This window comes from Littorina saxatilis, linkage group LG10 (genome assembly GCF_037325665.1).
Source record: "Littorina saxatilis isolate snail1 linkage group LG10, US_GU_Lsax_2.0, whole genome shotgun sequence".
NCBI lineage: Eukaryota > Metazoa > Mollusca > Gastropoda > Littorinimorpha > Littorinidae > Littorina > Littorina saxatilis.
The window spans coordinates 6,828,433-6,841,175 of record NC_090254.1 but is presented as its reverse complement, the minus strand read 5'-3'; the positions used below and the strand labels follow the sequence as shown (position 1 = coordinate 6,841,175).

The following is a 12,743-nucleotide window of genomic DNA, read 5'->3' as shown; positions in this document are numbered from 1 at the left end:
CTCACCTATATATGATATATAGGGCAAAGTAAGCCCCATCTTTTGATACCAGTTTGGTTTACCTTGCTTCAAGGTCAAGGTCACAGGAGCTCTTCAAAGTTGGATTGTATACATATTTTGAAGTGACCTTGACCCTGAACTATGGAAGATAACTGTTTCAAACTTAAAAATTATGTGGGGCACATGTTATGCTTTCATCATGAGACACATTTGGTCACATATGATCAAGGTCAAGGTCACTTTGACCCTTATGAAATGTGACCAAAATAAGGTAGTGAACCACTAAAAGTGACCATATCTCATGGTAGAAAGAGCCAATAAGCACCATTGTACTTCCTATGTCTTGAATTAACAACTTTGTGTTGCATCACATGTATTTTGGTAGGAAAAATGTGTAAAGCATGTGAGTCGTATGGGCTTTGCCCTTCTTGTTTCTTTTTTAAGTAAGTGGTTTCACACGTACAACATGAGACCCACATGCACTAGACAATGGAAGTTGAGGTCCTCGTTCAATACCACAAATGCCAGTATTATATTTCAGACTCCTTTTGGAGGAATGTGTGGGGTTTGGGTGTTGAACTTGAAGTGGCAGATTGTTTGCACAGGTATGAATGTTCGTACGTTCGAACGTGCACACATGTATGCAGGCATTTGTTTGTCAAGCAGGAACATGCAACATTTTGTTGACCGTATGTGAGTGCGTGTGTAATAAAACCAACGACAAACAATACAAAAAGCTCCAGCTCTGCTTCTTCACCAGTCACAGACGCATTGCGTTGTTCAGCTTTCCAGAAATATATTCAGTCAGAACCCGCTTCATGAATATTTTATTTCAGGAAAAAGTCAATCGAATCTACACAAAAAAAGGTTATTGCGTTGTTCTGTCTTTGAGACTGTATCACGTAATATTGAGCTACTAGAAGAAACATGCCTGTGGCATAGTTTGACCCAACAGATAGAGAAGTCAACAGAGGTATTCTGCCGTCAGCAGCTTTATTGCTGTTTTGAATTTGATCTTGCATAATTTTATTACATAATTTTGCAACACACAAAGAAATCGTAATTGAATATTTTACGCAAAATTGAATAATTCGCAAACATGTTTGTATGAAGAAATATTATTTTAAGAAAATATGAGTGTGAGCCACTGAGGATGGACGTATTTTGAGTGAAGAAATTCTTTTTAAGTTCTTTAGCTACATGCACACGTTCTGTTAATTACGTTCTTAGCAGGGAGATCTAGATTAATAATACTGCTGTGACAGGTTGTGGTTTCCATACACACTTTGAATACAGGAAAACAAAAACAAAAACACAGTTAAAAAAAATGTGCACATAGAATTAAATCATTAAAGTGTAAAGAATAAAAGCAACATATGTACAAAAACAAATCTCGTGGTTCTCTTGTCAAACCCACTGTAGTAAGCACAGAATAGGAGAGAAGATTTTGGAGAAGGTGGCTTTACCTACTGAAGTAAATGATCAAGAGGATTCTAAGCATCCAGTGCTAAAGCTCTCAAATCACAAGACATACACACTTGTTGTGGCTATCCGAACTGTTGATTTAAAAAAAAACACCTACAAATTGAAAACATCTATTACAAAATTATATATATTGTATGGATCTGTCTTTGTAAAATATACTGTACAGAAAATTTTAAATAATCTGCACAAATCTCGTGGTTCTCTTGTCAAGTAAAAAAACCCAAAAAACCCTGTGTTTTGTCTTGTAAATTATACTTTACTAAATGTGTACAGTATTCTAAGAAAAAAAATTCTTCCTTTTTATCATATCAATTGCCTCCCTTGAATTTTTTTTGTAAAATAATTCTGAGAAAAAAAGCTTTCTATTTAAAAGCAGTGCAATCAAGAAAATGGGTACAACCTGTGTGTATACCTTTATTCCTTATTCTTTTTATTTAATTGAGGATGTCACTACGCAGTTTTACTGATTTAAAAAAAAATTCGCTTCAAATTATCTCCCTTGAACAAACACTTCTTTTTACAATTAAATTTTGTTTACACGAAGAGGTAGTTTTAAGGGTATATACAAGAAAACAATATTGCAACCTTAGATGTATTAACATTTGGACTAATTCCATAAAAAAAAAATTCAAACTATAAATGATTTTGGGGCTGTACACAAGCTAATAGGATAAAACACGAAAGTCGTACTCAAGAATCGTCAAATACTTTTGCTAACAGCTATACTTTAAACATAAGAAAATATGATCTGCATCTCTTGTTATGAAGATGATGGCACTGGTCCACCGAAGTGCATGCCATATATGCTTTACTGTGCGCTCTCCCTCTCAATGGTCTTTCTCTGGCTGACTCGATTCTGAGGAGATAAAAGAAAACACATTCAGTACAAGCTGTAAAAAATAACAACAAAACTAGTATTACTTAAAGTAGCTGCTGGTTTCTGAGTATTTGATTGAAGGCCCAATCCGACTTGTAAGAAGTTTGCCCGACTGTCGCAGATTTGGTCAGGTAATTGCATGGAGTAAAATCATGCCTCAATTTTGTAACATACAAACTGCAATATTCTAAGGCTCTGAGTGTGAGAATACATCGGCGCCACTTTTTAAAAACTTTCTTTTTGTGTGTGTGCATGTTTTAGTGCCAAAAATGAATAGGCCGAGTGCTCTCTCTGCAAAACTTGTGTGAAGCTTCAGAGCTCTATCAATGGTTTGAAAGAAAAAACATACTTTTCCATTTTTGACGTTCTTGTTCCCTTCCCTGTGAAATTTACTGTCCGTAGGTTACCGGATTTTGTTAATGTCAGTGAAAACCTCAACTATTCATTGCTGAGTGCCTAGTGATAGCTATCCCCCCCAACGACCTAGCACTGCTGAATCCTGATTCTTCCCATTGTTTGATTCTGTAATGAAATTGTGTAGTTGGTAGTTATGTGAGCTTCTTCTTGGGGTGGGGGGGTGGGGGGGGTGGGGGGTGGGGGGGGGGTGGGGGGTGGGGGTAGGGGGTGGGGGGTTGTTATTAAACCATCAGATTACAAAGTAAGACTTCATTGTAATGTGCAGATATTTGTTCAGGTGCCCACGATTTTCTATGTGAAAACATGTTGCTAACTAACATGAACCCAACCATAGCAACATGGTTTCAAATTCTCATCAGGCAATCACGGCTGACACAACACAGAACAGGTGGGAGAGACATAATTCAATTTACTCACCTTCTTTGCATTGTGAGACTGGCCATATGAATCTGCTGAAGTAGTTCCTGCACATATTTAATCAAATATGTATCTTAATAACGTGTTAATATCGCTTGTTCTAGCAAATCAGACTTGACAGTTTTCTGAAGGCTTGCACAATTTAAGAGCTTGCCTGTCCCCAATCATTACAATAAGAAACAACATCTAGTATGCAAGTATTTTCAGGGTATGAAGGTTTTAATATAATGTCGGTTCTTCTGGGGGCATGGAGAAACACCTTACACAAAGTAGAACATACACAACAAATTTCAAACAATTGAGGTCACACCATAGTTTTACTCACAAACAAACAACAGCAATACAATAAACAGTCTGCAAACGCCTACAGGTTGTCTACACTAGGTATAAAGAAACAAAGAAGCACATGAAGACGGGCTTTGTCAAGTAGACCATTATAGCGAATGAGCAACAGCTGATGATCCAAACCACCAAATTGACATGATTTCCCCTTATTCAGTTTGTGATTGTAGTCATATTGACGATGCATGACTTCAATTTTTCAAAGTAAGTCTCTTGGTGCGTTTACGGATACATTCATTGTCACAATTACGACATGCTAATGTCTAACCTGGGTAAACTTCAATTCATGACTTTTTTCAAACTGGCATAGAAATTATGAGCATACCAGAATTATTTTCCTGTTAGACTGTCTTCTTCTTTTTCTTCTTCTGCGTTCGATATTCAATTCATGGCTGTCATATCGTCAGGTCAGTGGCTGCCATGAAGTCTGCAGTCTTCAGTGTCGGACTGTCAAATGATATTGTAAATAACATAATTTTTGGGTAAAAAATCAAAAGGTATGAGAAATAATCCTTACTTTTTTTGTAATAACCCTCACCACCAATTGTTTTATTTCATTTCCATTTTAACAGATTTAGCACCTCTCCGAAAGCCAGAAATACACTTTAAATCCCCCCCCCCCCCCCTCGGCCCCCCCTTCATAAACTAATTAAATAACTAATTAAGGAAAAAAATCCTTACATCATAAAAAATCAGAACCACCAAAACCACCCCCCACCCATCCAATAAAACCTGAATACAAAAACACTTCAAAATAAAAAATGGAAACATTTAATTCCACTTACAAAATATATAAGTTGTTATGCTTTATTTTCATTATCTGTTTACAAACACATAAATTGCTGTGCAAATCTTTTTAAAAACATCAATGCCTGAGACACCAGTAACCTGTTTATAGTGTTGACCTTGTAGCTTTTCAGTTTAAGAGGCTGTTCTGGAATCTGCACTAAAGTCAAAAATAACCATGAATACCGTGGGAAAAATATTACATCACCAAGACCGAAAAAATAACACCAACCGACACTCCTCACCCTTATTTCACCCACTATGCCAACCCAAAGACTGGAAAATAATAATCAAATACAGAATGAACAAAAATGCTTGATTTCATTTCTTCAATGATAAGTTGAAAATCTTCATTCTTCATAATAATGTTATTGGCATAATGTGTAATTGCCACAATTTACAGAGTTTAATGAAAAAATGATGCGATAAAAATCAAAGTGAAAACATTTGTTTATAAACTGATACCTTATTTACCTTGTGGCTTGCATTGTGTGCCCCATGTTTAGGAGCGGCTCAAACGTCCTCTGCTCCTCAGTCTGCAAGAAATTAAGCGATGGCCTGAAGGAGAATGGAAAAACATCCTTTGTCAGCACCATGTGTATGTGTGTGGGTGGGTGTGTTAGATAAATAGGCGGGGGGGGGGGGGGGAAGGTGCAATAGCTACCATGCCTAATGCAGTCTGCATAACAAGTGCAACACTTCTACAGAGCTTTTATGATACAAAGCTTCAAATAAGAAACACATTACAATCAAATGAAAGCTGAGCCTGTCATTGCAAAATAAGGAACATACAACAATCCAGTGGCATGTAAAATATTGTTCCTTCAGAAAGATGGCTCTGACAGCAGAAACAATTTAACTTGAAGTTTGAGTCCAAAATTATTTCTCTACATTAGTGAACGTACTTGCAGTAATACCCCTCACACATGAACTATTCACAGACTGAATAACAGTGTGTTCCCAATGTTGCTTCCGTGTATCGGTTAGATCCATCTCGGTTAGATCCATCTGCAGAGTACGGATTGTCATCCGTTTAATATTAAAAAGGAAAAACAATCAGAACTTGTCATCAGTGATCAACCTACCTTGCAAGAGTGGGGTGAAACACTCACTTCCTGCCAACATGTCTGCAGAAAAAAAGAGGAAACAATACCAATGGAAGCTTAACCTTCGCCGGCACTCGTGGGTCCGTGCGGACCCAGAAGGGTGTTTGATTGCAAATATCTTTTAAACGAGTTGGAATTTTTTAATGAGCTTTTAGAAATGCCTCAGACACCTAACAAGCTATCATCTCCTAAAAGCTCATTAAATTTCAGTGATAATTAATTAATTAATTAATGGTCAAATTTAGACTACACACGGAAGCATTTGTGGGGACGTGCGGACCCATACTTCTCAAAGAAGGAAAAGCGTGTATACCCTTCCGAGGCACTCGTGGGTCCGTGCGGACCCAGAAGGGTGTTTGATTGCAAATGAGACAGTGACAAAAGGTCAGGTGTCATGTCTACTGTCCCGAATGACACACGATTGCTGACATTTCACCATTGCCAAAAGAATAAACAAATAAGAAATAGGTAGAAAATGAATGTGAAAACTGACTTTGATTGTTGATCAGTATTTTCTATACCACTAACAAATAATCTACTTACACATAGCTGTTTGGCAAATGTATGTTGCATGGGACACACTGACATGAAAGTGGAAGATGTTTTTCCCTCTAGAGAAACTACATATCAAGTTACACTTTTTGTGCTCTTCCATTCCAGTTGGCAATCAATTGTTAACGCATGTTATTAGAAAAAATAGAACGAAAACAGATTAGATAGAATGAACAAGAAGAGCAAACGCTCGATCGAGTCACTTTCGCAGTTCTGAATATTATATGAGGCATCAGATGGACAGGAAGAAATTGCTATTCACAACACAATGAGTCACGTTCACATAAAATTTGAGCCCGGTCACTTTTATAGTTTCCGAGAAAAGCCCAACGTTAAGTTGTGTGTTGCCGAACAGAAAAGGCTAGTTATCTCCCTTGTTTTTCTGATAACGTTCGTAAAAGGCTACAGATGTAAATACTTTGATGTAAAGAATAATCCTACAAAGTTTCAATCACATCCGATGAACTTTATCAAAGATATAAAATGTCTAATTTTTCCTTTGACGCTGACCTGTGACCTTGAAAAAGGTCAAAGGTCAACGAAACCATCGTTAAAGTGTAGAGGTCATTGGAGGTCACGACTAAACAAAATATGAGCCCGATCGCTTTGATAGTTTCCGAGAAAAGTCCAACGTTAAGGTGGTGTCTACGGACGGCCGGCCGGCCGGACGGCCGGCCGGACAGACTAACACTGACCGATTACATAGAGTCACTTTTTCTCAAGTGACTCAAAAATGTACTGGTGATGTCATTTGGGACATACTGACATGAAAACGTCACCTTTTGTCATTGTCTCAAATATCTCTTAAGGCTGGAGCACACTTTGGAGGCCCAATTTCAAAGTGATTAGGTAGTTTTAAAATTTACTTTTTCTGTTAGTTCAATGTTTGCTTTATCAGGAAAATACAAAATATAAAGGCCTTAACGCGCAAAATTTTAAGATAACGACTGAAGTTTAAGCATAGGTATCAGATTTTTTCACGCAAACACTACTGAATAAGTCGCAATATTGTATTGTGAAAATGTAAACAAAATAACAATCAAATCATCACAAACTGAAGAAGAGAAATAGGGAAGCAAAATAGAACATTAAACGTAGTGATTTTACTTGTGAATTCGGAAAAAAATCCTTTTGTATCCATTTTGAAGCTCAATTTGAAGCATGGAACACCAACAAACATTGATTAAAAGTGTTAAAGTGATTACAGTGTTCAGAAATAGTGTTAGATACCAAGTTGAGTTATCCCTCTTTACCAATTTAAAAAAAAATACACCTCTTAACGCGCAAAATTTTGAACTGTGATGCTTTTACTACCCCCACCCCCTTCCCATTTGTCAGAAAAGAGTGCATATTATCTTCCAAATAGAAAAGCAGGGTAGTCAGATGATCAAAAACTTAAGAAGAGAAAGAGGGAAGCAAAATAGAACATCCAACATAATGATTTAACTTGTGAATTATAAGAAAACTATTTTTTTTACCCATTTTTGAAGCTTAATTTAAAACTTGGAACACAAACAAACATAAATTAAAAGTGTTAAAGTGATTACAGTGTTCAGAAATAGTGTTAGATACCAAGTTGAGTTATCCCTCTTTACCACTGTTAAAAGAAATACACCTCTTGTCGCGCAAAATCTTGAACTGTGATACTTTTACTTCCCCCACCCCCTACCCATTTTTTCAGAAAAGAGTGCATATTATCTACCAAATAGAAAAGCAGGGTAGTCAGATGATCAAAAACTGAAGAACAGAAATAGGGAAGCAAAATAGAACATCCAACATAGTGATTTAACTGGTGAATTCTGAAAAAAACCCACTTTTTTACTCATTTTATTAGCTGAATTTAAAGCTTGGAAGACAGAGAGAAAAAAAATGAAAGTGCTAAAGTGGTTACAGTGTTCAGAAATAGTGTTTGATACCAAGTTGAGTTATCCCTCTTCATCACAGTTAAAAGAAACACACCTCTTGTCGCGCAAAATCTTGAACTGTGATGCTTTTACTACCCCCACCACCTACCCATTTTTTCAGAAAAGAGTGCATATTATCTTCCAAATAGAAAAGCAAGGTAGTCAGATGATCAAAAACTTCAGAACAGAAATAGGGAAGCAAAAAATAACATCCAACAGAGTGATTTAACTGGTGAATTCAGAAAAAAAACACAATTTTTTACTCATTTTATATGCTGAATTTAAAGCTTGGAAGACAGAAAAAAAATTAAAAGTGCTTCAGTAGTTACAGTGTTCAGAAATAGTGTTAGATACCAAGTTGAGTTATTCCTCTTCATCACAGTTGAAAGAAACACACCTCTTGTCGCGCAAAATCTTGAACTGTGATGCTTTTACTACCCCCACCCCCTACCCATTTTTCAGAAAAGAGTGCATATTATCTTCCAAATAGAAAAGCAAGGTAGTCAGATGATCAAAACCTTCAGAACAGAAAGAGGGAAGCAAAAAAGAACATCCAACAGAGTGATTTAACAGGTGAATTCAGAAAACACACACTGTTTTACTCATTTTATAAGCTGAATTTAAAGCTTGGAAGACAGAACAAATAAATTAAAAGTGCTAAAGTGGTTACAGTGTTCAGAACTAGTGTTAGATACCAAGTTGAGTTATCCCTCTTCATCACAGTTAAAAGAAACACTCCTCTTGTCGCACAAAATTTTATACTGTGATGCTTTTACTACCCCCACCCCCTACCCATTTTTCAGAAAAGAGTGCATATTATCTTCCAAATAGAAAAGCAAGGTAGTCAGATGATCAAAAACTTCAGAACAGAAAGAGGGAAGCAAAAAACAACATCCAACAGAGTGATTTAACTGGTGAATTCAGAAAACACACACTGTTTTACTCATTTTATAAGCTGAATTTAAAGCTTGGAAGACAGAACAAATAAATTAAAAGTGCTAAAGTGGTTACAGTGTTCAGAACTAGTGTTAGATACCAAGTTGAGTTATCCCTCTTCATCACAGTTAAAAGAAACACACCTCTTGTCGCACAAAATTTTATACTGTGATGCTTTTACTACCCCCACCCCCTACCCATTTTTCAGAAAAGAGTGCATATTATCTTCCAAATAGAAAAGCAAGGTAATCAGATGATCAAAAACTTAAGAAGATAAATAGGGAAGCAAAATAGAATATCCAAAATAGTGATTTAACTGTAGATTTCAGAAGAAAAAAAACCTTTTTTTTAATCATTTTTGAAGTTGAATTAGAAGTTTGGAAGACAGAAAAAAAGAAGAAAAAAAGTGCTAAAGTGGTTACAGTGTTCAGAAATAGTGTTAGATACCAAGTTGAGTTTTTGCTCTTTATCACAGTTAAAAGAAACACACCTCTTGTCGCGCAAAATCTTGAACTGTGATCCTTTTACTACCCCCGCCCTCAACCCATTTGAACAGAAAAGAGTGCATAATTTGTATTCTCTTCCAATTAGAAAAATAAGTAAAAGCAACTGGACATTTTTAAAATACATCTTTTCTGTCAGTCGAAGGATTGCTTAGTCCATTAAAAACAAACAGACTAGGATTTAACGCACCCATTTTAAGAAAAAGTTAACATGATAATTGATATATCAGACTTTTTTATGCAATTACTACTGAAGATTCCAGACCAGGTAAAACAATCATTTTATATCCTTTGTCACATTTGTTTGTTTTTTTATAAATCTATCTATAGCGAGTCTTGTCTCTTTGTGTCATTTAGTTATTTTCAAGAATTCTATCCTGGCCACAAAAAACAGAAAAAAACACCCACCTACCTACCCTATTTTTTTTAGCCATGTTAATAGAAACAGACAATTTATTTGTTTTGGCCTAAAGATCTTGAAACATTTGTTTTAATAGAGAAATAACAAGTACAGCCATTAGCTGTGTCACTCGAATTTCTTTGTCAGGCTGAAACTTAGCTGTTGCGTTGGTGTCTGCTGTGTGTATCTGGGTCCAAAGCAACTTTCACATTCTCATCTACACACTCACGTTACACAAGTATATATATATATACAATTCCACCCACAGAGGCGTTCGGGGATGGGGGTCTCGCACTCGGGCGAATCACACCACAAAATACAAAGTATAACGTACACAGATTTTACTATTGAACCAAAAAGCAAATTAAATCATGAATAAATCAATCAAGCAAAACTTCCACACAATGACACACTCACTCTCGGTTCACACTGCGCTCTGGACGTGCACACTTGGCAGCACGTATACCGTTCCGGCACCGTTTGTCTTCCTGCAAGTCCAGCATAGGCACACGATTGTCCAAGAATCACAATAATCCTCGTGAATGTCACAGCAGGCATAGTAGAAAAGTCCAAAAGGGTGCGTTGATGGTGGTAATCCGGTGTACACACACACACACACACACACACACACACACACACACACACACACACACACACTCCGGTTTGGTAAGTTACCTGATAAATAATGTAGCCTGTGGATTTAACGGGGAGACTGGTCAGACAGGAAGAGCAATACTTTCACATTTCCGATGTTCAGCGATAAACTTGTTTTCTTCGAGAGTTCGATCTTCGTGCGATTCTGGCGCGTTGTCACCAAGAACGTAAAAAAAACCCCAGGATATCATCATGATGCCTCTCTACAAAAACCAGGTCTAGGAACTCTTCATCTAAAGTCAGTCAGTATTAGCCCCTCAAAAATGTAGATGCGATAATCTGCAAACATCTCTTCAACACAATCTGCATCTTGTCCCATCGTGATTTCTGTTGGCAAAGAACATGTGGTTCTCAACTCACAAGACCGATTTGTCATCTTTTAGAAATTCAGATCTGCCCCAAGTACGTGCAATAAAATGTAGAAGCGATAATCTGAAAAAAAATATTTTTGTGTGAACGCTGCCACGTTGTCATCAGTCCGATGTCTTTTATCCAGAGCAGGGATGAACACACTTTTTCATCAGTAGTTTGTTATGTTTATCCGCAGACTGCTTTCCATTACTTGTCGTCTGTTTTAGCTTGACTCGTGGGGTTCTTCAGCCAGGCAAAAAGTGCTTGTTTACTGACACGTTCTCACGTACGACATGTCGTAAATGCAAGTTCTAACGATTGTTTTTTATTGCACTGATAGAGAATGTCGATATTTGTAAACGTCTGCCATTTCCTAATGTTTATTTCATTATTTTGCACACGGATATCGGCTAGTAAGTAGATAATCTGTTACGACACGAAACGCGTTCTAAATCCGGGAAGGGAGGCTACTCCAACGAAGAAGGGAGGCTACTCCAACGTACTTTCCAAAGTGTGCTCCAGCCTTAAACGAGTTGGAATTTTTTAATGAGCTTTTAGAAATGCCTCAGACACCTACAAAGCTTTCATCTCCTAAAAGCTCATTAAATTTCAGTGATAATTAATTAATTAATTAATTAATTAATGGTCAAATTTAGACTACACACGGAAGCATTTGTGGGGACGTGCGGACCCATACTTCTCAAAGAAGGAAAAGCGTGTATACCATTCTGAGGCACTCGTGGGTCCATGCGGACCCATAATATTTTACCAAATACCGTGTGCAGTCTAAATTTGACCATTAATTAATTAATTAATTATCACTGAAATTTAATGAGCTTTTAGGAGATGATAGCTTTTTAGGTGTCTGAGGCATTTCTAAAAGCTCATTAAAAAATTCCAACTCGTTTAAGAGATATTTGCATCAAACACCCTTCTGTGTCCGCACGGACCCACGAGTGCCACGGAAGGATATGCATATTTTTCTTTCTTTGAGAAGTGTCACGTTTCAATATATCACTTAAGGTGATTATGAACCGGTTAATTACTACTAATTAACTAACCACACCACGATCCACTCTCGCAGTCATACAATTAAATAGAGTCAACAAAAGTATAAGTTTCAGACGCCTGTTTATGTATAAACTCACCACCTCCCTCGAGCCTTCACTCAAAATATGTTCCTTTTACGTTCTCAACACGTAAAAACCCGTGGTCACTGACAAAATGCCAGTGGTATATAGAAAATTAACGTAACACGCTGAACCCGTGTAAATACAGTCAAAATGAGAATGTTCTGTTCAAAAAGCTCTAGTTCATGCAGGGGTCACACACCCCACGTTGTCACTACTCCAGTGTAATCATAGATAAGAAAAGACAACGGTGGTCAACGGGGTGCGTAAGACATGGTGCACTTAGCTTTCTTTCTGTATGCTGGTTAGCCGGTATGCTGGTTAGCCGGGTTGCTGGTTAGCCGGTTTGCTGGTTAGCCGGTTCGCTGGTTAGCCGGTTAGCGTAGCTTCCTCAGGTCCCAGCTCCAACGTCTGCAGCTAGCAATGTCCCGCCAAAGGCAGCCGTGCAGCAGGTACAGGAAAACGTAACGAAGGCTGCAAACAGAAAGCATCGGTGCACTAAACATGTCTGCTACCCCTCACCCACCACCTTTAAACATGTCATCTTTAAATATCTCATCGAGCACGTGGGCCTGCACAAAACGGACTTTTTACAACAACAAAACAGCCATTTTCCGTCCTCTCCCTATCTGCAAAAACCATATACAGATTAATATTTTAGCGTCACAGAGAGTAAATTATGCGCTAACCTGGAAAGAACAACAGAGAGTAAATTATTCCACAAACACAGACTCATCAACAGCGTTAAATAATGATTTATTACCTCAAAAGCCTATGATTGTAGTACTCTCTCAAGGAAGCAAAGTCCGCCTCCTCCCTGGAACAGCCTCTGTTCGTCAACAGTGACCAAAAACGTCCAGAACCCCTTGTCGAATCCTTATGC

At 37.4% G+C, this 12,743-nt stretch overlaps 1 long non-coding RNA gene across 1 annotated transcript; it reads right to left on the bottom strand.

The window, feature by feature from the left end:
• Window positions 1-2,182: 2,182 nt before the first annotated feature.
• On the bottom strand, window positions 2,183-5,456 carry LOC138978076 (uncharacterized). Its single transcript, XR_011459575.1, has 5 exons — window positions 5,410-5,456; window positions 4,799-4,882; window positions 3,864-3,985; window positions 3,197-3,243; window positions 2,183-2,341 (listed from the first exon to the last, which is right to left on the bottom strand). It is a non-coding gene; the product is annotated as an uncharacterized lncRNA (long non-coding RNA).
• Between the last annotated feature and the right edge of the window lie 7,287 nt (window positions 5,457-12,743).